Below are 25,044 nucleotides of genomic sequence, written 5' to 3'. Positions count from 1 at the left end.
GGGCTCGATCCCGCGAGGGGTTCCCACGACCGGGTGCTCGATCCAGCGAGCAGGGGGATCGATCACCTCGATCCCTTTCTGATCCCGATCTGGTTTTACTGTTCCCGTTGACCCAAAAGAGAGAGAGAGAGAGAAAGAAAGAAAGGCAGCAAATTCCTCATGTCTTCTTCGGGTTATATTGTTGTTCCTTGGTGCTTAGTGATCTTCGATGGCACCAACTATGCTGAGTTTGTGGGTTTCATGCGCATCCATATGCGGGGTCTCCTTCTGTGGGGTGTTATCTCTGTCGAGGTTCCCTGTCCGCCCAGCCCTGTTGTTCCGGTGGCTCCTGTTCCACCGGTACCGCCGGTGCTTGCTCCTGATGCTTCTCAGGCTGATCGCGATGCAGCCAAGGCTCTTGATGATGCTGCAGTTGATGCTTATGATCAGCAGGTATCCGCTTATTCCGATGCTCTCTCTCTATACCAGGATGATCTGTCAGCTTACACTCAGTGGTGCAATGATGATGCTCGAGCTGCTGCTGTTCTCACTGCGAGTTTCCTCCCTCGGTTTGCTTTGGAGTTCATGGGGCTTGGCACAGTTGCAGCGATGTGGTCTTACCTTTGTCAGCGCTATCAGCCCTCTGGTGATGCTCTCTACCTATCTGTGGTGCGTCAGGAGCATGCTCTTCAGCAGGGTGACTCGTCTGTTGATGAGTTCTATTCACAGTGCTCTGCCATCTGGCGTCAGCTTGACTCACTGAGGACTGTTGTTTGTGGCACTTGCCGTTGCTGTCAGACTGCGCGGTCTGACTTGGAGTTTCAGAGGGTTCATGAGTTCTTATCTCGTCTCCGCTCCGAGTTTGAGCCCCGCCGAGCTCACTTGCTTGCTCGTGGTCGTGTTCCTATCTCGGAGGTGCTTGCTGAGCTTCGTGCTGAGGAGACCCGTCTTCGCTCTGCTGGGTTACTTGTGGTTCCTTCAGTGTTGGCCACCCGGGCTCCTATGTCCTCTACTCGCCTCACTACTCCACCACTCCTGCCCACTCCTTCAGGGGGGGGGTGAGCCGTCCTCTTTATGCTGAGAAGAGTACGTCGCGCCGTGACACTTTCTGTGGTTACTACTCCCGTTCAGGTCACCCAGAGTCTGATTGTCGCCAGAAGAAGCGAGACCAGAGACGCTCCTCTTCCAGTGGCCCTCCTGCATCTTTCTCGACTCAGTCACTCATTGACCAGGACATTGTACGCCTCAAGCGTCTACTTGCCTCCTCTGGCTCCTCGTCGACTGGTTCAGCTGCTGCTATGACTGCACCCCCTTCTACATCACCACAGGCCTCTACACAGTCAGGTACATCCTCGTGGGTTCTGGATTCTGGAGCTTCCTTTCATATGTCTTCTGATTCTTCTATGTTGTCTTCTCTCCGACTTCTTGATTCACCTGTTAATGTTCTTACTGCTGATAGCACACCTCTTCCTGTTGCTAGTCGTGGTCTTCTTTCCACTCCATCCTTTTCTGTTCCTAGTGTTTCCCATGTTCCTCGCCTTACCATGAATCTTTTTTTTGCTACTCAACTCACTGATTCTGGTTATCGTGTCATTCTTGATACCGACTCTTGCTCATTCAGGATCATCGCACCAAGGTTTTGGTTGGTGCTGGCCCCCGGCGCCGTGAGTCAGAGGGTCTTTGGGAGGTTGACTGGTTTTGTGTTCCTTCCGCTGCCACCACTTCTGCCGACTCCCATGCTCTTGTTGTGTGACGCCCCCGATTCAATCGTACACTAATCATGCACGCAAATGTGTACGATCAAGATCAGGGACTCACGGGAAGATATCACCACACAACTCTAAAACATAAATAAGTCATACAAGCATCATAATACAAGCCAGGGGCCTCGAGGGCTCGAATACAAGTGCTCGATCATAGACGAGTCAGCGGAAGCAACAATATCTGAGTACAGACATAAGTTAAACAAGTTTGCCTTAAGAAGGCTAGCACAAACTGGGATACAGATCGAAAGAGGCGCAGGCGTCCTGCCTCGGATCCTCCTAACTAATCTTGGTCGTCGTCCGCGGGCTGCACGTAGTAGTAGGCACCGCCGGGGTAGTAGTCGTCATCGACGGTGGCGTCTGGCTCCTGGGCTCCATTGACTGGTTGCAGCAATCAAGTAGAGATAGGGGGAAAAGAGGGAGAAAAGCAACCGTGAGTACTCATCCAAAGTACTCGCAAGCAAGGAGCTACACTACATATGCATGGGTATATGTGTAAAGGGCCATATCAGTGGACTGAACTGCAGAATGCCAGAATAAGAGGGGGATAGCTAGTCTTATCGAAGACTACGCTTCTGGCAGCCTCCGTCTTGCAGCATGTAGAAGAGAGTAGATTGAAGTCCTCCAAGTAGCATCTCCAAGTAGCATCTCCAGTAGCATCCATAGCATAATCCTACCCGGCGATCCTCCCCTCGTCGCCCTGTGGAAAAGCGATCACCGGGTTGTCTGTGGAACTTGGAAGGGTGTGTTTTATTAAGTATCCGGTTCTAGTTGTCATAAGGTCAAGGTACAACTCCAAGTCGTCCTGTTACCGAAGATCACGGCTATTCGAATAGATTAACTTCCCTGCAGGGGTGCACCAACTTACCCAACACGCTTGATCCCATTTGGCCGGACACACTTTCCTGGGTCATGCCCGGCCGCGAAAGATCAACACGTCGCAGCCCCACCTAGGCTCAACAGAGAGGTCAGCACGCCGGTCTAAACCTAGGCGCCCAGGGGTCTGGGCCCATCACCCTGAACACACCTGCACGTTGCGTGGGCGGCCGAAAGCAGACCTAGCCTAGTGGCGTTCCAGTCCAATTCGGCGCGCGCCGCTCAGTCGCTGACGTCACGAAGTGCTTCGGCTGATACCACGACGCCGAGTGCCCATATCTTTCCCACGTAGTTGGTTAGTGCGTATAGGCTCGTAGCCAACTCAGATCAAATACCAAGATCTCGTTAAGCGCGTTAAGTATCCGCGAACACCGAACAGGGCCAGGCCCACCTCTCTCCTAGGCGGTCTCAACCTGCCCTGTCGCTCCGCCACAAAGATCCACTCGCGGGTGCTCCACCAGCCGACCCGACTTTAGTCTCCACATGTATCATGTATAAAGTATATAGTATATACCCGTGATCACCTCCCGAGTGATCACGGCCCGATAGTATAGCACGGCAGACGGACAAGAATGTAGGGCCACAGATGAATATACTAGCATCCTATACTAAGCATATAGGATTACAGGTAAAGGTAACAACAATAGTAACAAGGCCAGGCTATGCATCAGAATAGGTATAACAGAAAGCAGTAACATGCTACACTACTCTAATGCAAGCAGTATAGAGTAGAATAGGCGATATCTGGTGATCAAGGGGGGGGGCTTGCCTGGTTGCTCTGGCAAGAGAGAGGGGTCGTCAACTCCGTAGTCGAACTGGGCAGCAGCAGCGTCGGTCTCGTAGTCTACCGGAGAGAAGAGGGGGAAGAAACAATGAATACCATGTAAACAGATGCATATCGATGCATGACATGACAAGTAACGATGCTAAGCGTGCCCTAATGTGGTATGAGGTGATGCCGGTTAAGGGGGGAAACATCCGGGAAAATATCCCCGGGGTTTCGTGTTTTCGGGCAGCGGAGCCGGAGGGGGAAAGTTGCGAGTTCGATAGGTTAGGGGTGTGCGGCGGACGAACGGACTGCGTATCCGGATTCGTCTCGTCGTTCTGAGCAACTTTCATGTTGGAAATATTTTAATCTGAGTTACGGATTAAAAGATATGATTTTCTAAAGATTTTATTAATTTCTGGAATTTAATTAATTAATTAATTAATTCGAAAAAATGGATTTATGACGTCAGCATGATGTCATGCTGACGTCAGCAGTCAACAGAGTTGACTTGGTCAACCTGACATGTGGGTCCAGGGGGGACCCACCTGTCATCCTCTAATTAGGTTAATTAGGGTTTAGGTTAATCTAATTACAGTTTAATTAAACTTAACTAGTTAATTAAATTAATTAAACCGGATTAATTAACTTAATTAATTCATTAGTTAATTAATTAATTAATAATTAATTTTATTAATCATTTTTATTTTTATTTAATAATTTTATTTTTAATTCTCTTTTTTTAAACCGTTCTGGGGTGTGGGCCCCCGTTGTCATAGGGCCACTAGGCCTTAGCGGATCGGGTGCGCCTGATCGGGCGGTGCGGGCGAAGGGGCACCCGCACGCGAGGCCACCAGGGGCGAGGCGGGGCGCCAGAATCCGGCGGGGTAGGGGGGAAAGGGCCGGCCAGCTCCGGCGAGCGGCGGGAACGGGCAGCAGGGGGCTCGGCGGCAGCGGACGGCGCCGGCGTGGGCGCACGGGGCGCAGGGGGCGCGGCCATGGACGGGGCGAGACCAGCGCGGGTGCGCGGACGCGTGCGCGCGCACGGCCAGGGCGCGGCCGTCGACGCGATGAGCGCAGGGACGGGGCTTCGGGTGAGGACGAGCGCGGAGCGAGCTCCGGCCATGGCGACCGAGCGCGGGGACGACCTCAACGGCGACAGAGCGAAGCAGGGGGGAGGAGAGGGGCGATGCTCACGGTGGGGGGGCGCGTAGGGTCTAGGCAGAGGGCTCGGGGACGGTCGGGGAGGACCGGCGAGGAGGAGGTCGAGGCGGCGGAGCTCGTGGAGGGGGCCGGGGACGACGACGACGCAGGGGAAGCAGGCCGGCGGGGAGGCGGACGGCGACGAGGTCGGAGAGGGGCAGCCCGGCGAGTGGCGCGGGTCGGTGACGGGGCCGGGGCGGCAAGCAACGGCGTCGGCAGTGGTAGCGACGTAGGGCGGCGAGGCACCGGGGCGATGGCGTCGGGGTCGCCGGGTTCGATCCCCCCCTTCCCGATCCAGATCAGGCCGGGGAAGAGGAGCGAGGGGGGGAAGGCGAGCCAGCGACGGGCGGCGGCGGCTCCAGATCGAGCGGGAGAGGGGGCGGAGAGCGTAGCGGGGAGGGGCGAGTGGGGATCGTGGGATGGGGCGACGGGATCGGGGGCGAGCCCGATCCAGCTCGTGGGGGCGACGGGGGGGGAGTGGGAGGTGCTGCGGGTGGGGCTAGGGTTCGGTGGGGAGTGGGGGGGGGGTTAAGGGAGTGAGGGGGCCGGATGGGCCAGTGGGCTGGCCGGATGGGTCAGTGGGCCGGCCGGCTGGGCCGTTTGGCCCAGTTGGCCAGGGGGTTTCCCCCCCCCTTATTTATTTTGTTTGTTTTCTTTTCTTATTTTTCCTTTTCTGTTTTAATTCATTTTAATAACTTAGACATTTTATAAAATGTGTTTACTCCACCATAATTACCGATGCAATATTTGGCAACCCCCGAACATTTTAGTTTTAATTTTTGAAAACTTTTATTGCTATCATAATTTGAATTTGAAGTTCGAAACAGTTTTGAATTAACCCGAGATTAACTACATTGACAGAGGTGACGTGGCACCATCAACGTGAGTTTACTGTAGCATGATTATCCGGGCGTTACAATTCTCCTCCACTACAAGAAATCTCGTCCCGAGATTTAACGGTGGAGTAAGGGGGAAAGATTTGATTACGAAATTCTAACGAGTCTTCTCGGTCTTGGCTGTCCTTTCGATGAGGTTGATCCCTTTCATTGATGTCTTCATTTCTCTGCTTCAAGTCACCATGATCAAGTCGTCATCCTTTCTTCGGGATCTCCATCGTCCTACGAACGCGACCAAGGGGAAAAACTCTGGAAGAACGCATCTCCACAAAGCTGGGCATCTAACGGTGAACTCAATGGGAAATACACAAGGTACCCCACGAGTTGTATTTCAATGAATTCGTTGAGTGCAATATACGATGGTACCAAAGTTTCAAACGGGTAGGCAAACATTCAGTGACTAGACAGAAGCTGGATTGGGGGTTTGAACAACGAGAATAACATGGTGTTTGATTCCACGATGAATAATGGTATAACATTCAGCTCATGAATCACATACGAAGCCAGGTGCAAAGGATACATTAGAATCCGGATTATAAAGGAGAGTTAGGTTTCGATCCAGTGGATCTGTGGGTTATGGGCCCAACATGTGGGTTGAAAGTAGGAAAGGTGGTGACATCTTGCACAGCCGCGACAGGGAGGCATGTCAGTGGATAGCTTTTCAGCTATGTCAGCAACAATGTCGGTACCAAGGACGAGGAACAAAGAGAAAACATTTTCCTGCTCATTGAATGAGGCGAACTAATTGGCAAAGTTCTCACCCATAGGTGGTTACCGGAATGTCATCAACAATAGTAACAGGGTCTTACAGACAGAGTGGTACCACAAGGTGCTTACCTAAGCAGGGAATTATTTCTGCTCAGTTAAGTCAGATTACAGGAAAGGTTAAAAAAAGAATGGAAAGGAAAACATGATTATCAGATTAAACAGACCAACGAAAAGAAAAATTGTGATTACACACAATTATTAGGAGTATATCCTTCTCATGGGCAAGCAGAACATGGCACACAGGGTAGGAGAGCAAGTACCCGACCATTCAGATAAAGAGGCAAGGATTAATCAAGATGTTACCCATACAATGGTGTTTGGATAACTGACCAAGAAACATTTAGCATCACGCCTCGAATGTTCTTGTTGATGAGCGGGGTATCATAGTCATGCTTCGAGGTAGCAATGATATGGTCTTCAAGCAAAAATCGGATTTTGGGTACACAAAGGATCCATCAGGATAAACTCATTAAACATGCATTCAGTTTCCTCATGGAAAAATGATTAACCTTGTTACAAAGGAAACTATAACACTACGTCCTCTTGTCCGGTGTGCTAGGCATGACATCACCTTACCGGGGCATATAGGGACCAATGTTATAACTCTTGAAAAGTTGTCCCAACCATCATATCTGACCGAGACTCAGATCCGGTTTGTGTCATGATACCTCAGACTTAGGATGTCCGAGAAGAAAAGGTGCAACACAAATAGACGAAAAGACATTTCAAGATTCTCAGGAAATGAACTATGTAAGCAAGTTCCGAAACCAGAGTTCATCATTAAACCAAGGAGAGGATGAGGAAGTGGCTGACGGACTCAGCGATAATTCAACGAGGTATCCAAAAAGATGCATCTCCTCAATTATGTGGATAAGGAGATAGCATTTGTCCGATCAAATGATATAATGAAGCATGCTCGAGGACAACATACACAATTAAACATTGGTTGAAAGGTGCGCCCGAAATATGGGTTGGGCTGCACGACCAATGTCAGAATGGTGATTGTGAGAAGTATCACTATACCAAGAATTTCTTAAGAGGTGGAGCAATCCTCACCACATCCTTGATATTAAAAGATGGTAATACTCCAAGGTAAGGAAAACAAATGCTGGATAGTAGGGATCTCAAGGTATAACTCAAAACACAAACAATTTTGTGTTGAACGGAAGGCAAATAAGTGGTCAAAGGTAACACAAATCATCAGGGGCAAGGATGGTATTTCTCATCATGAACTCAATTGATATCCTGGAAGAGCTCATAAGGTTGATGATAATCACGACACATTTGTCGAGAGATTTCATGAAGATGTAATCAATCAGTGACGACATCAAGTCAAAGGAATAATGAAGCGGAAGGTTATTGGAACCATGGGTAGGACACAAACTTGAAATCAAGCTTGTTGTTCAAGGCGAACTGATATGACGAGGAAGATCGACGTAAGTTTAGCTCATCATCGAAAATTGTGCTCCGAAAAGGAGGACCAGGTAGCACGGTTTAAAATTTAGCCGATCAGGCTAGGAAAGACTTAAAGGATTAATAAAATCGTAAGCAACGAAAATTACTTAGGGTTATCGAACCAAAATGTGGAATCGTTGTTCTCGATTGACGACAACCCAGAACCCGAGAAAATTGGAATCTGTGAGAAATAATAGTTGATGAAGAACCCATAATAAGTTATGCAGCCCCATGATATTCTTGAGATACCAAGGGGGTAATACTCGACGACAAATCAAAGTAGAGGTTGGACTGGGGTATTACTCTGTAGAAGACAAGTGCTTAAACTTGCATGAGAAATGGTATTTAAAGGAGATCATGGTCGGAACCACGATTGCAAAAGGCCAGATCCCAGATATAAGATGTACTTATACCAAGGGAATAATTAATTTAAGAGAAGCTTTAATGATAAGATCTACATCGTGTCCATGGGCATGAACACAAAGTTCAAGGTCGACTCCCACTTCCATAATGCATAACCTTCCATTCACTTCTCGTTCTCAAAGAAGTTGTATGGTAGAAAATTATCCGCTAAACACTAGAAGGGTTGACTTGTCAAAACCTTCCGGTTCATACGGTTTTTAAGGAAGGTTCAACCCAATGGGGCTTCTTAGAAACATATACCACAAGTTTCAAGAGTAAATATCACAAGCTCGAAAGCAGAGCAAGGTTGAGAAGGTAGATGATACAATTTACCAAAGGCATTATGTATCCAAGGGAAGGCTCACAAGGTTATTGAATATGAAGGACAATGTCGGATAAAATACATTAAAGGATCTGTTGATCCATAGCAGAGCTGATGTGAGCATCGGCACACAATCAGAGGAAGTAACAATGCAAGGGCATTAGATTATAGAAACAACTAACTAATCCAGAGCTCAAATGCAAAGGAATTATGATTTCCAAATTAAGGAACAGAAGCAATGTTCTGATTAGGGGTGGATAAGTTGAATAGCCTTAGGGGTACTATCGACGGCATTTGGATTGGTTGAGAACCAACTCTTGTTTAAAATGACGTCTGAGCTGGAAAGATAATTTAAAAGGATCAACTGATGATTGCGTGCATTCGCACTCATGTTGAATCAAAAGGATCAAAATGACGATGCCTAAGGATACTAACGAATATTGCCAGACATATGGAAAGCATCCATCATGCAAGTAGACAAGTATGACAGAGCAATAAGCTACTAAGGATTTTTTGGGGATCGAATAGTATTTTAAAGACCATTGTGAAACACATGATCAATTGGGGGATGAGCGGATACCTGATAAGTGCGAGAATTATCCATAGGGGTATTCAAGTGACAAAGAACAACAAGGCGGTAAGCTCAAAGGATTATCAAAACAACGACGAGTGTTTCGAGGTATCTGGTAATAACAAGACCAACTGGGGATGAATGTAAGAATAACAACTGCAAGTAGTTATCCATAAGGGTTGACAGTGGAAGGGGAATTGCAAATGCGATGAACATAAGTTCTCGGGTTAACAGCGAAGAGTATCTTCAGGGTCTTCACGTGCCGCAAACGATCATCATTAATAAGGGGCTCTCCAAGTGAAAGTGATAACGAGATCCTAATGTTAGATTTAGCAAAAATCATTTAACACGAATAGAAGAGAGATCAGAGTCCCAGAGTATAGGTCGAGGAATAAAAGATCCTAATACCACCCAATGGCGACGTGGGCACGTAAGGCACACAGCCAAGTTAGTAAAAGTTTTGCAATGACTAGACTCAACTTCGGCCAAGGAGTTGGAAAGGGGGATTCCTACATGCAGTTGGCTCTGATACCAACTTGTGACGCCCCCGATTCAATCGTACACTAATCATGCACGCAAATGTGTACGATCAAGATCAAGGACTCACGGGAAGATATCACCACACAACTCTAAAACATAAATAAGTCATACAAGCATCATAATACAAGCCAGGGGCCTCGAGGGCTCGAATACAAGTGCTCGATCATAGACGAGTCAGCGGAAGCAACAATATCTGAGTACAGACATAAGTTAAACAAGTTTGCCTTAAGAAGGCTAGCACAAACTGGGATACAGATCGAAAGAGGCGCAGGCCTCCTGCCTGGGATCCTCCTAACTACTCCTGGTCGTCGTCAGCGGGCTGCACGTAGTAGTAGGCACCTCCGGTGTAGTAGTCGTCGTCGACGGTGGCGTCTGGCTCCAGGGCTCCAGCATCTGGTTGCGACAACCAGGTAGAAGGGAAAGGGGGAAAAGGGGAGAAAAGCAACCGTGAGTACTCATCCAAAGTACTCGCAAGCAAGGAGCTACACTACATATGCATGGGTATATGTGTAAAGGGCCATATCAGTGGACTGAACTGCAGAATGCCAGAATAAGAGGGGGATAGCTAATCCTGTCGAAGACTACGCTTCTGGCAGCCTCCGTCTTGCAGCATGTAGAAGAGAGTAGATTGAAGTCCTCCAAGTAGCATCTCCAAGTAGCATCTCCATTAGCATCGCATAGCATAATCCTACCCGGCGATCCTCCCCTCGTCGCCCTGTGGAAAAGCGATCACCGGGTTGTCTGTGGAACTTGGAAGGGTGTGTTTTATTAAGTATCCGGTTCTAGTTGTCATGAGGTCAAGGTACAACTCCAAGTCGTCCTGTTACCGAAGATCACGGCTATTCGAATAGATTAACTTCCCTGCAGGGGTGCACCAACTTACCCAACACGCTCGATCCCATCTGGCCGGACACACTTTCCTGGGTCATGCCCGGCCTCGGAAGATCAACACGTCGCAGCCCCACCTAGGCTCAACAGAGAGGTCAGCACACCGGTCTAAACCTAGGCGCCCAGGGGTCTGGGCCCATCATCCTGAACACACCTGCACGTTGCATGGGCGGCCGAAAGCAGACCTAGCCTAGTGGCGTTCCAGTCCAATTCGGCGTGCGCCGCTCAGTCGCTGATGTCACAAAGTGCTTCGGCTGATAGCACGACGCCGAGTGCCCATATCTTTCCCACGTAGTTGGTTAGTGCGTATAGGCTCGTAGCCAACTCAGATCAAATACCAAGATCTCGTTAAGCGCGTTAAGTATCCGCGAACGCCGAACAGGGCCAGGCCCACCTCTCTCCTAGGCGGTCTCAACCTGCCCTGTCGCTCCGCCACAAAGATCCACTCGCGGGTACTCCGCCAGCCGACCCGACTTTAGTCTCCACATGTATCATGTATAAAGTATATAGTATATACCCGTGATCACCTCCCGAGTGATCACGGCCCGATAGTATAGCACGGCAGACGGACAAGAATGTAGGGCCACAGATGAATATACTAGCATCCTATACTAAGCATATAGGATTACAGGTAAAGGTAACAACAGTAGTAACAAGGCCAGGCTATGCATCAGAATAGGTATAACAGAAAGCAGTAACATGCTACACTACTCTAATGCAAGCAGTATAGAGTAGAATAGGCGATATCTGGTGATCAAGGGGGGGGGGCTTGCCTGGTTGCTCTGGCAATAGAGAGGGGTCGTCAACTCCGTAGTTGAACTGGGCAGCAGCAGCGTCGGTCTCGTAGTCTACCGGAGAGAAGAGGGGGAAGAAACATTGAATACCATGTAAACAGATGCATATCGATGCATGACATGACAAGTAACGATGCTAGGCGTGCCCTAATGTGGTATGAGGTGATGCCGGTTAAGGGGGGAAACATCCGGGAAAATATCCCCGGGGTTTCGTGTTTTCGGGCAGCGGAGCCGGAGGGGGAAAGTTGCGAGTTCGATAGGTTAGGGGTGTGTGGCGGACGAACGGACTGCGTATCCGGATTCGTCTCGTCGTTCTGAGCAACTTTCATGTTGAAAATATTTTAATCCGAGTTACGGATTAAAAGATATGATTTTCTAAAGATTTTATTAATTTCTGGAATTTAATTAATTAATTAATTAATTCGAAAAATGGATTTATGACGTCAGCATGATGTCATGCTGACATCAGCAGTCAACAGAGTTGACTTGGTCAACCTGACATGTGGGTCCGGGGGGACCCACCTGTCATCCTCTAATTAGGTTAATTAGGGTTTATGTTAATCTAATTACAGTTTAATTAAACTTAACTAGTTAATTAAATTAATTAAACCGGATTAATTAACTTAATTAATTCATTAGTTAATTAATTAATTAATAATTAATTTTATTAATCATTTTTATTTTTATTTAATAATTTTATTTTTAATTCTCCTTTTTTTAAACCGTTCTGGGGTGTGGGCCCCCGTTGTCATACGGCCACTAGGCCTTAGCGGATCGGGTGCGCCCGATCGGGCGGTGCGGGCGAAGGGGCACCCGCACGCGAGGCCACCAGGGGCGAGGCGGGGCGCCAGAATCCGGCGGGGTAGGGGGGAAAGGGCCGGCCAGCTCCGGCGAGCGGCGGGAACGGGCAGCAGGGGGCTCGGCGGCAGCGGACGGCGCCGGCGTGGGCGCACGGGGCGCAGGGGGCGCGGCCATGGACGGGGCGAGACCAGCGCGGGTGCGCGGACGCGTGCGCGTGCACGGCCAGGGCGCGGCCGTCGACACGATGAGCGCAGGGACGGGGCTTCGGGTGAGGACGAGCGCGGGGCGAGCTCCGGCCATGGCGACCGAGCGCGGGGACGACCTCAACGGCGACAGAGCGAAGCAGGGGGAGGAGAGGGGCGATGCTCACGGTGGGGGGGGGGGGGGGGCGTAGGGTCTAGGCAGGGGAGGACCGGCGAGGAGGAGGTCGAGGCGGCGGAGCTCGTGGAGGGGGCCGGGGACGACAACGACGCAGGGGAAGCAGGCCGGCGGGGATGCGGACGGCGACGAGGTCGGGGAGGGGCAGCCCGGCGAGTGGCGCGGGTCGGTGACGGGGCCGGGGCGGCAAGCAACGGCGTCGGCAGTGGTAGCAACGTAGGGCGGCGAGGCACCGGGGCGATGGCGTCGGGGTCGCCGGGTTCGATCCCCCCCTTCCCGATCCAGATCGGGCCGGGGAAGAGGAGCGAGGGGGGGGGGAAGGCGAGCCAGCGACGGGCGGCGGCGGCTCCAGATCGAGCGGGAGAGGGGGCGGAGAGCGTAGCGGGGAGGGGCGAGTGGGGATCGTGGGATGGGGCGACGGGATCGGGGGCGAGCCCGATCCAGCTCGTGGGGGCGACGGGGGGGGGGGAGTGGGAGGTGCTGCGGGTGGGGCTAGGGTTCGGTGGGGAGTGGGGGGGGGGTTAAGGGAGTGAGGGGGGCGGATGGGCCAGTGGGCTGGCCGGATGGGTCAGTGGGCCGGCCGGCTGGGCCATTTGGCCCAGTTGGCCAGGGGGTCCCCCCCCTTATTTATTTTGTTTGTTTTCTTTTCGTATTTTTCCTTTTCTGTTTTAATTCATTTTAATAACTTAGACATTTTATAAAATGTGTTTACTCCACCATAATTACCGATGCAATATTTGGCAACCCCCGAACATTTTAGTTTTAATTTTTGAAAACTTTTATTGCTATCATAATTTGAATTTGAAGTTCGAAACAGTTTTGAATTAACCCGAGATTAACTACATTGACAGAGGTGACGTGGCACCATCAACGTGAGTTTACTGTAGCATGATTATCCGGGCATTACATGTTGCCTCTTCGCCTGCGTCATTCCAGCAGTGGCATCATCGTCTTGGTCACATCTGTGGCTCTCGCTTGTCTTTGTTAGTTCGTCAGGGCCTCTTAGGGTCTGTATCTGGAGATGTCTCCTTACCGTGTAATGGTTGCAGACTTGGCAAACAGGCTCAGTTACCTTATCCTACTAGTGAGTCTGTATCTCAACGTCCTTTTGACTTAGTTCATTCTGATGTCTGGGGTCCTGCTCCCTTTGATTCGAAAGGTGGTCATCGCTACTATGTTTTGTTTATTGATGATTTCTCTCGCTACACTTGGCTCTACTTCATGGAATCTCGTAGCGAGGTTCTATCTATATACAAACGATTTGCTGCCATGGTTCGTACCCAGTTTTCCACACCCATTCGTACTTTTCGTGCCGACTCTGCTGGAGAGTATATCTCTCAGCTGTTGCGTGGTTTTCTCGCGGAACAGGGTACTCTTGCCCAGTTCTCATGTCCTGGTGCTCATAGCCAGAATGGCGTTGCCGAACGTAAGCATCGTCATTTGCTTGAGACGGCTCGTGCACTGATGATTGCTGCTTCACTTCCACCCTATTTTTGGGCTGAGGCTGTTTCTGCATCCACCTATCTCATCAACATTCAGCCCTCGACTGCTTTGCAGGGTGGTATTCCTCAGGAGTCTCTCACTGGTCGCTCTCCTGACTACTCCGCTCTTCGTATGTTTGGATGCGTGTGCTATGTTCTCCTTGCTCCCCGGGAACGCACCAAACTGACTGCTCAGTCGGTTGAGTGTGTTTTCCTTGGTTACAGTGATGAGCACAAGGGCTATCGATGTTGGGATCCTGTGGGTCGTCGCTGGCGCATCTCGCGTGATGTGACTTTTGGCGAGTCTCGTTCCTACTACCCACGTCCTTCTTCCTCGAGTTTCTCTGTGGATGATCTCTCTTTTCTTCTCCTTCCCGATACACCCTGCTATGTGCCTCCTGTGTCATCTCTCCCTCTGGCACCTCTCATCCCTTCTCCTTCGCCACCTACACAATCTTCTCCATCCTCCTCCTCCACCTCTCCACCATCATCTCCCGTCCGTCGCCCTCTCTCACCGTTCCCTCTCCACTATACACGTCGGTCTCGTCTTGAGGATGTCTCCCCTGATGAGCCTTCCACCTCTGGTGCACCTCTCCTCACGCCTCCCCCGGTTCACAACCTCCGGGCTCGGCCTCGCCCCCCGCCTGATCGCTACTCTCCATATCGGTATGGTCTCTCTGTTATTGCTGAGCCCACTTCCTATCGGACTGCCATGACCCAACCTGAATGGCAGCTTGCGATGGCCGAAGAGCTTGCTGCCCTTGGGCGCTCTGGCACATGGGAGCTGGTTTCCCTCCCTTCCGGTGTTCGTCCCATCATGTGCAAGTGGGTCTACAAGATTAAGACTCGCTCCGATGGTTCTCTTGAGCGCTACAAAGCTTGTCTTGTGGCCCGTGGTTTTCAGCAGGAGCAGGGACATGATTATGATGAAACATTCGCTCCTGTGGCTCACATGACCACCGTCCGCACTCTCCTTGCTGTGGCTTCTGTTCGTCAGTGGTCTATCTCCCAACTTGATGTCCAGAACACATTTCTCAATGGCGAGTTGCTGAGGAGGTTTACATGCAGCCACCACCGGGGTACTATGCTCCTGATGGTATGGTCTGTCGACTTCGCCGCTCCCTCTATGGTCTTAAACAGGCCCCCCGCGCCTGGTTTGAGGGCTTCGCCTCTGTGGTGACTGTCGCTGGCTTCTTGCCCAGTGATCATGATCCCGCGTTGTTTGTTCACACGTCTCCTCGTGGTCGGACTCTTCTCCTTCTTTATGTTGATAACATGATCATCACTGGTGACGACTCTGACTACATTGCCTTTGTTAAGGCCCGCCTTCACGACCAGTTTCTCATGACTGATCTTGGTCCTCTTCGCTATTTTCTTGGGATTGAGATCTCCTCGACCTCTAATGGCTTCTACATCTCTCAAGAGAAATATATTCAGGATCTTCTTGCTCGAGCTGCTCTCAGTGATGACCGCACTGTTGTGACTCCTATGGAGCTCAATGTTCAGCTTCGTGCCTCTGATGGTGACCCTCTTTCTAATCCCACTCGCTATCGTCACCTTGTTGGTAGCCTTGTCTATCTTGCTGTTACACGTCCTGACATCTTCTATCCCGTTCACATCCTGAGTCAGTTTGTTTCAGCCCCCACCTCTGTCCACTATAGTCACCTCCTTCGTGTTCTATGATATCTTTGTGGCACGATCTCTCAGCGCCTTTTCTTTCCCCGCTCCAGTTCTCTTGAGCTCCAGGCTTACTCTGATGCTACCTGGGCTAGTGATCCCTCTGATCGACGCTCGTTGTCTGCTTTTTGTGTCTTTCTTGGTGGCTCTTTTATTGCCTGGAAGACAAAAAAACAGACTGCAGTTTCTCGCTCGAGTACAGAGGCTGAGTTGCGAGCCATGGCTATGCTGACGGCTGAAGTGATCTGGTTACGGTGGTTACTTGAGGATTTTGGTGTGTCTGCTGCTACCTCGACTCCCTTACTGTCAGACAGTACTGGTGCTATCAGTATTGCTCATGACCCGGTGAAGCATGAACTCACCAAGCACATCGGTGTGGATGCCCACTTTGTGTGTGCTGCTGTGCAGGATCAAACTCTCGCTCTTCACTATGTGCCCTCTGAGTTACAGTTGGCTGACTTCTTCACGAAGGCACAGACTCAAGCGCAGCATGCCTTTTTCCTCTCCAAACTCAGTGTTGTTGATCCACCATGAGTTTGAGGGGGGGTGTTAGATGTGTATAGTCTCTTTTCGCTTTATCCCCATTGTATAAGGGGTTTTCTGCACTTTTCCACACATGTATATGTATTGGCCTTTGGCCCTCAGTAAAGTTAGTTGCTCATTATCCAACACTTTGAAGCTGAGGCAAATCCAGGGATCTCTTATACATGCCGAAGTATTAATTCTCAAGGGAGTAGAGTTGAAGGAAGGGATCATATGGAGAACTGGAGATGGTAAAAATGTTAAAATATGGAGCGAGCCGTGGATTTCTAGAGATGGATCGAGATGACCAAACACACGGAGAGGCCACTGCCTAGTAACAAAAGTCACACACCTCATCGATTCTGTGACAATGGAGTGGGATGAGGCGATGGTCGGAGGTAGTTTCTGGCAAGAGGATCCTGGCAACACCAATCCGAGAAGTGTTTGAGGATTTTTTTCGCCTGGCAATATGACGGCAAGGGCATGTTCTCTGTTAAATCGAGATATCAACTATATGTAAGAGAGATGATGCCTGGTCAGGTTTTGCATCAATGGAAGTGAAGGAGGGAATTCAATGCAAAAAGAACCAGGACGTGTTCTTGTGGAGTCTCCCACACTGTCGAACATCAACCGCCGAGGCATTAGATGTGAGACTTTGTGTGTCTGCTGTCAAAGTTAGACTAGGATGGAGGTCACTTATTCATTAGATGCAAACAGGTTTTTTTTGAAGGGCTCAGCTGCAAACAGGTTAAGCTGTGGCGGGTGCCTGAACTGGAACAACATGCATTGGTGCCGCTGTGGTGGTGAAACAACCATCATGTACAATGCACTGATGAAAAGATAACTCTCATGTATGCTTGCTATTGCAGTGTTGGATTCATAACAAATTAAACAAAAGAGTGTGGGGTCTATAGAATCCACAGCAGCGTTAGCTCGATCAGATCGTGTCAAAGAGACAGAGGAGTTGTATGTATGTATGCCAAGAAGTACAAGATCAATGGCCTTCCAGACTAGCTCATGGTTGCCAGCCAAAAATGATCCTCTGCTTTCTCAAGTACACAGAAACACAATTTTGTAAACATACATGCCTTCAGTTTCTAGTGGTGAATTTCAAAGCATTCAGTTGCTTTCCAAAAATCATCACACGGTGTTCATCAACATACATAGATATTAGACATTTTCATGATGCACCCAATTTCATAAATTACCTCTTATATTGTATAAATACCAAGTGAATGAATGAACAAGCTGACATTCATTCTTCCATGGAGCCAACCAATATAATCTGTTTTAAAACTGTATGTGTGTATGTATGATACAAGACCAACATCGCCATTCCATCCAGATTTTATAAATTCCCGAGACAATTCAACCAACCGACACCCAACAAAAAAGTAAACATAACATGAAAATCATACAAGACCAACATCGCCATTCCATCCAGATTTTACAAATTCCCGAGACAATTCAACCAACCACATCCAACAAAAAAGTAAACATAAACATGAAAATGCCTATCTCAGCACGAGCACAGGTTCTCGCATTATCTTTGAGATTCGCTCGACTGGGCCTTCTTTGTATTTCAGCCTATATATTCCCTTCCGGGTATCCTGGTCCATTCCGCGGAGACACTTAAACCATAAGAAGACACTCTTAGTTCATCGTGCCTGTTGATTGCTGAGATACATTGAGCGAGTTCCCACCTGCCTTCAAATAGGGCCGTCACCTTGCACATTTGGGCGCCTCCGCCATCCGCTTCCAAGTACTCCCTAGACCCGCAAGGCATATTCCTCCAGACCCATTCGTCGCTCACAATCATCCATCCATTCCATGACACGGAACCTGGAGGCCATAGGACCAAATCAGAGCTTCAAATCCACACGCAACAAGTTAAAGTATCTGTAACCAGAACAACTTCACAAACTACTAAATGTTCCATAGTGAGTCATCAAAAAGGAGACTAGAAAACCTCACACAAAAGTGTTGGCTGATACTATTGCAAGGAGGCGACATGCTTTGCTAAAATCAAAAACGAGAGGAACCCATCAACTGTACATAAACTAGCAATACTAACGACAGACTATCACAGAATCCAATTGTTGGCAGCGCCCCTACAGCATCATCTTTGATAAGCTTGTGGCATAGCTTTGCCACAAAAGTACTACCAGCATCAACTTCACAAACAAAAAATGTTTTATAGCGACTGATCCAAAAAGGCACAAGACAATCTAACACCAAATGTTGGCTTATACTACCAGGAGACGACAAAAAACTACAGCATGCCTTGACATTACAGACTACTCCCTCCGTTCCTAAATGTAAGTCTTTGTAGATATTTCAAATGGACTATAATATACGGATGCATGTAGACATATTTTAGAGTGTAGATTCACTCATTTTGCTCCGTATGTAGTCACCTGTTGAAATCTCTAGAAAGACTTATATTTGGGAACGGAGGGAGTAGATTATAATATATTCTCTTTTGCTTAACTTGCACTTCTCCAGTCAAATTAACTCCTATATATGGTCTAAAGGATCTAATTACAAGAGAGCACTGTAGTAAAGACCATGCAAAATTAACGACAATCACCAACAGTTTTATTTACTAGAGACTAGGAACTCTGCTTAAGTTGAAGAATATCCTTCTTAGGGTAAATCAAAAAATAACAGTTAGTCATGAATAGATCAGATTACCTTTGCTAGAGCAAGCGGCCTGGATTTGCTGGGGGAAATGCGAATATGTGGAGGTAACATCTGTTGCTCCTCTCCCGGCGTGCAACTGTGGTGGACACGGTCTTGGTCTTCGGGCGGTTGCTTGCCTGTTGGTGCAGGTGGGATGCTGACAAGGTCAAACTCGCCCAGGAGCTTGTTGTCTGTTGCCATCACACGGATACCACTTGCGTCTGGTTCTCAGCAGGAGTTGAGAACACCTGCAGCTGAGAAGGGTCTATGTTAGGAAGGTTTAACAAGGCACAAGCAAACACCACAAGGAGAGATAATTACAAGGTTTAACAAAATACTAGAACGAAGAGTTTATGTGCTGCAAAAACTATCACAAAACCATAAAAAAAGATAGTCTGGTGCACATAGCTCCCGCTTGCGCAGGGTCCGGAGAAGAGTCCGACCACTCTGGGTCTTTTGTAGCATTATCATAACTCAGAAGGCATATTGTCAGGAGGAGTACGAGTATGAACATCATAGAACCTAAACATCAGCAGCTCACATTAACAGGTATAGCAAACCATATCCACACTGGCTTTTACACAAACTGAGCGCATGCTTCATATCCACACCTTAGCTACGTAGTAGAGGATGGTTGCATTAGTCTCGGTTTGTGTTGAATCTTTAGTACCGGTTCGTGCCCCTTTAGTTGGGGTGGTGGCAGGCTGGCGTCAGGTCGGGGTCCCACGAGCCCCTTTAGTCCCGGTTTGCGACACAAACCGGGATTAAAGGGCCAACCTATAGTCCCGGTTTGTATCACAAACCAGGACAAAAGGGGTCTAATCTTTAGTCCCGGTTGGAGACACAAACCAGGACTAAAGGGCAATTTTCAAACTCTACCCCCCATGTATCGCCTTTTCTGTTTTGAAAAAAAAAACAAAAGAAAATGATAAAAACTTCAAAAATTAAAAATCCTTCGAGATGTAGTTATGTTACTACATCTAGTAGTTAGGGAAATTTAAAAATATAAATTTTGACATGGTTTGCAAAAAAGTGTTAGGAAAAAGTAAAACAACCATATCTTTTGCATACGATGTCGAAAAAAAATTGCATAATATATCAAAAAAATCAGCACAAAAATCCGCATCCGATTTCGACCGCCGTAGGCCGTTTTGCAAATTTTTAGAATCCTCAAATTCTTAAAGGAAAAAAGTTATGCTCAAATTTCAGTTTTTTTTTAATTTTGTTAAATCTGGTCAAACTATGGTCAAACTACTTATTCAAGAAATATTAGTGTTGCTAAATAATTGTTTTAGCTTTTTCGAATTTTGGTCAAACTGTGGTCAAACTACTTATTCAAGAAATATTAGTGTTACTAAATAATTATTGTATTTTAGAATAATATTTTCAAACTCAAATAGTGAAACGTGTGACTTCATACTCAAGCTAAACTCCTGAGGGTTAATAGGATTGACAGCTTACTATTGTCAGGAAAACAACAAGTGCTGACTTAGAAACTAGGGGGAATAGAACTCAGAAGTTAAGCGTGCTCAGGCTGGAGTAGTGAGAGGATGGGTGACCGGCCGGAAAGTTAGATGATTTGGAATGAGTGGTGTACACTTGAGCAGTTATGAGGGGTGATTAGAGACTAAATCGTCAAATAATTCAGAAATTTGAAATTTGAAAAAAAATCAATTTTTTCAGAAATTTCAAAAAAATCCTTTAGTCCCGATTAGTGTTACCAACCGGTAGTAAAGGTCCCCCAGACCACCGCGCGGGCTCGTGCCACGTGGTGGGCCTTTGGCCTCGGTTCGTGTTGAACCGGGACTAAAGGGGGTACCTTTAGTCCCCACCCTTTAGTGCCGGTTCCAGAACCGGGACTAAAGGTCCTTACAAACCGGTATTAAAGGTCGTTTTTCTACTAGTGCATGTAGTCTAATTTTGATGGAAGATTACCATGTATGAAGGATAGTAAACATACCAAAGGAGCACATGAGACAGACAATCAATTACAGAATTAACTAGCAATGTTTGTTATCTTAAAATCAATGATTCTCTGGCATAGCATGTTTGGTAAGGAATGAAACAATCTTTGCACTTACCTCCCTCGTGTCGTCATCAGGCATCAGTTGCTCGTTCATCGATGTTAGGATCTGTGTTGTCTTATTATGTTAAGATTTGCATGCATGCTCTAAGAGTAATAATTACTAGAGATATCGGTGTACCGAGATTAAGTTATCAGTAGTCCTCGTCTTCACAGTTGGGCCGAGTCTAGACATATGTTTGCGAACATATAAGCCACAGAGATTGGTCCCGAGTTGCTGGGGAGGAATCTGAAATTATGTTTAAAAAGTGAGATCTGGCATGTGACTAAGAAGAACATAAAATCATATAATTAAAAATGTGATTGCAAAGCAACTTCAACACATCCCTACATTAAAAAATAGGGTTTTTGTAAATTGCAGCGTATAAGCAACTAGAAATAAGTTTTTGGTATCTCGGGTACCTTAATACATGGGTTGTGTGTTGCAACTCTTTCTTGTTAACGATGGCCCTCGAGTTCGCTCCTCAACGCTTGTTGTACTTGGCAAAAGCGCTAGAAAACAAGATGGACAGTTGTGTAATCAATTACAATATGGGAGATGGGTACAGTTTATGCAACAAAATTGCCAATACCTTCTCAAGAATTCTTGAATGAATGTCAAATCCAGAGGTTTGAGAGAGTTCTTGAGAGAATAAAGGTAGTAGGCTATGCTAAGCTTGTTGGAAATATGCCCTAGAGGCAATAATAAATTAGTTATTATTATTACATTTCCTTGTTCATGATAATCGTTTATTATCCATGCTATAATTGTATTGATAGGAAACTCAGATACAAGTGTGGGTACATAGACAACACCATGTCCCTAGTAAGCCTCTAGTTGACTAGCTCGTTGATCAATAGATGGTTACGGTTTCCTGACCATGGACATTGGATGTCGTTGATAACGGGATCACATCATTAGGAGAATGATGTGATGGACAAGACCCAATCCTAAGCCTAGCACTAAGATCGTGTAGTTCGTATGCTAAAGTTTTTCTAATGTCAAGTATCTTTTCCTTAGACCATGAGATTGTGCAACTCCCGGATACCGTAGGAATGCTTTGGGTGTACCAAACGTCACAACGTAACTGGGTGGCTATAAAGGTACACTACGGGTATCTCCGAAAGTGTCTGTTGGGTTGGCACGAATCGAGACTGGGATTTGTCACTCCGTGTGACGGAGAGGTATCTCTGGGCCCACTCGGTAGGACATCATCATAATGTGCACAATGTGACCAAGGGGTTGATCACGGGATGATGTGTTACGGAACGAGTAAAGAGACTTGCCGGTAACGAGATTGAACAAGGTATCGGGATACCGACGATCGAATCTCGGGCAAGTACTATACCGTTAGACAAAGGGAATTGTATATGGGAGTGATTGAGTCCTTGACATCGTGGTTCATCCAATGAGATCATCGTGGAACATGTGGGAGCCAACATGGGTATCCAGATCCCGCTGTTGGTTATTGGCCGGAGAGTTGTCTCGGTCATGTCTACGTGTCTCCCGAACCCGTAGGGTCTACACACTTAAGATTCGATGATGCTAGGGTTATAAAGGAAGTTTGTATGTGGTTACCGAATGTTGTTCGGAGTCCCGGCTGAGATCCCGGACGTCATGAGGAGTTTCGGAATGGTCCGAAGGTAAAGATTTATATATGGGAAGTCCTATTTTGGCCACCGGAAAATGTTCGGGATTTTTCGGTATTGTACCGGGAAGGTTCTAGAAGGTTCCGGACTGGGGCCCACCTGCATGGGGGGACCCACATGAACGTGGGTAGTGGGGGCAAGGCCCCACACCCCTGGTCAAGGCGCACCAAGATCCCCCCTTAGAAGGAATAAGATCATATCCCGAAGGGATAAGATCAAGATTCCTAAAAAAGAGGGATAACAATCGGTGGGGAAGGAAATGATGGGATTTCTTTTCTCCCACCTTTGCCAACGCCCCAATGGACTTGGAGGGCAAGAAACCAGCCCCCTCCACCCCTATATATAGTGGGGAGGCGCATGGGAGCTTTACCCCAAGTTCTGGCGCAACCCTTCCCCTCTCCCAAGTCCTCCTCCTCACCCGCGGTGCTTGGCGAAGCCCTGCAGGATTGCCACGCTCCTCCATCACCACCACGCCGTTGTGCTGCTGCTGGATGGAGTCTTCCTCAACCTTTCCCTCTCTCCTTTCTAGATCAAGGCATGGGAGACGTCACCGGGCTGTATGTGTGTTGAACACGGAGGTGTCGTCCGTTCGGCACTAGGATCTCCGATGATTTGGATCACGACGAGTACGACTCCTTCAACCCCGTTCTCTTGAACGCTTCCGCTTAGCAATCTACAAGGGTATGTAGATGCACTCTCCTTCCCCTCGTTGCTGGTTTCTCCATAGATAGATCTTGGTGACACGTAGGAAAATTTTGAATTTGTGCTACGTTTCCCAACAGTGGCGTCATGAGCTAGGTCTATTGCATAGATTCTTTGCACGAGTAGAACACAAAGTAGTTGTGGGCGTTGATTTTGTTCAATATGCTTACCGTTACTAGTCCAATCTTGATTCGGCGGCATCATGGGATGAACCGGCCTGGACCGACCTTACACGTACTCTTACGTGAGACAGGTTCCACCGACTGACATGCACTTGTTGCATAAGGTGGCTAGCGGGTGCTAGTCTCTCCCACTTTAGTCGGATCGGATTCGATGAAAAGGGTCCTTATGAAGGGTAAATAGCAATTGTCATATCACGTTGTGGCTTTTGCGTAGGTAAGAAACGTTCTTGCTAGAAACCCATAGCAGCCACGTAAAACATGCAAACAACAATTAGAGAATGTCTAACTTGTTTTTGCAGGGTATTCTATATGATGTGATATGGCCAAGAAGAATATGATGAATGATATGTGATGCATGAGATTGATCATGTTCTTATAATAGGAATCACGACTTGCATGTCGATGAGTATGACAACCGGCAGGAGCCATAGGAGTTGTCTTTATTTATTGTATGACCTGCGTGTCATTGAACAACGCCATGTAATTACTTTACTTTATTGCTAACCGGTAGCCATAGTAGTAGAAGTAATAAGTTGGCGAGACAACTTCATGGAGACACGATGATGGAGATCATGATGATGGAGATCATGGTGTCATGCCGGTGACGATGATGATCATGAAGCCCCGAAGATGGAGATCAAAAGGAGCAATATGATATTGGCCATATCATGTCACTATTTGATTGCATGTGATGTTTATCATGTTTATACATCTTATTTGCTTAGAACGACGGTAGTAAATAAGATGATCCCTCATTAAAATTTCAAGAAAGTGTTCCCCCTAACTGTGCACCGTTGCGAAAGTTCATCGTTTCGAAGCACCACGTGATGATCGTGTGTGATAGATTCTAACGTTCACATACAACGGGTGTAAGCCAGATTTACACACGCGAAACACTTAGGTTGACTTGACGAGCCTAGCATGTACAGACATGGCCTCGAAACACAAGAGACCGAAAGGTCGAGCATGAGTCGTATGGTGGATACGATCAACATGAAGATGTTCACCGATGATGACTAGTCCGTCTCACGTGATGATCGGACACGGCCTAGTTGACTCGGATCATGTAATCACTTAGATGACTAGAGCGATGTCTATCTGAGTGGGAGTTCATAAGACGAGCTTAATTATCCTGAACATAGTCAAAAACCCTTTGCAAATTATGTCATAGCTCGCGCTTTAGTTCTACTGTTTTAGATATGTCCCTGGAGAAAATATAGTTGAAAGTTGACAGTAGCGATTATGCAGACAGTAGAAAGCTTATGTCCTTAATGCACCGCTCAGTGTGCTGAACCCCAAACGTCGCCTGTGGATGTTGCGAACATCGGACATTCACGTTTTGATAACTACGTGATAGTTCAGTTAAACGGTTTAGAGTTGAGGCACCAAAGACATTTTCGAAACATCGCGGAACATATGAGATGTTTTGAGGGCTGAAATTGGGATTTCAGGCTCGTGCCCACGTCAAGAGGTATAAGACCTCCGACGATTTTCTTAGCCTGCAAACTAAGGGAGAAAAGCTCAATCGTTGAGCTTGTGCTCAGATTGTCTGAGTGCAACAATCACTTGAATCGAGTGGGAGTTATCTTCCAGATGAGATAGTGATGTTTCTCCAAAGTCATTGCCACCAAGCTACTAGAGCTTCGTGATGAACTATAACATATCAGGGATAGATATGATGATC

Source organism: Triticum aestivum, chromosome 2B (genome assembly GCF_018294505.1).
Source record: "Triticum aestivum cultivar Chinese Spring chromosome 2B, IWGSC CS RefSeq v2.1, whole genome shotgun sequence".
Classification (NCBI taxonomy): domain Eukaryota; kingdom Viridiplantae; phylum Streptophyta; class Magnoliopsida; order Poales; family Poaceae; genus Triticum; species Triticum aestivum.
Note: the sequence above shows the minus strand (reverse complement) of the source record.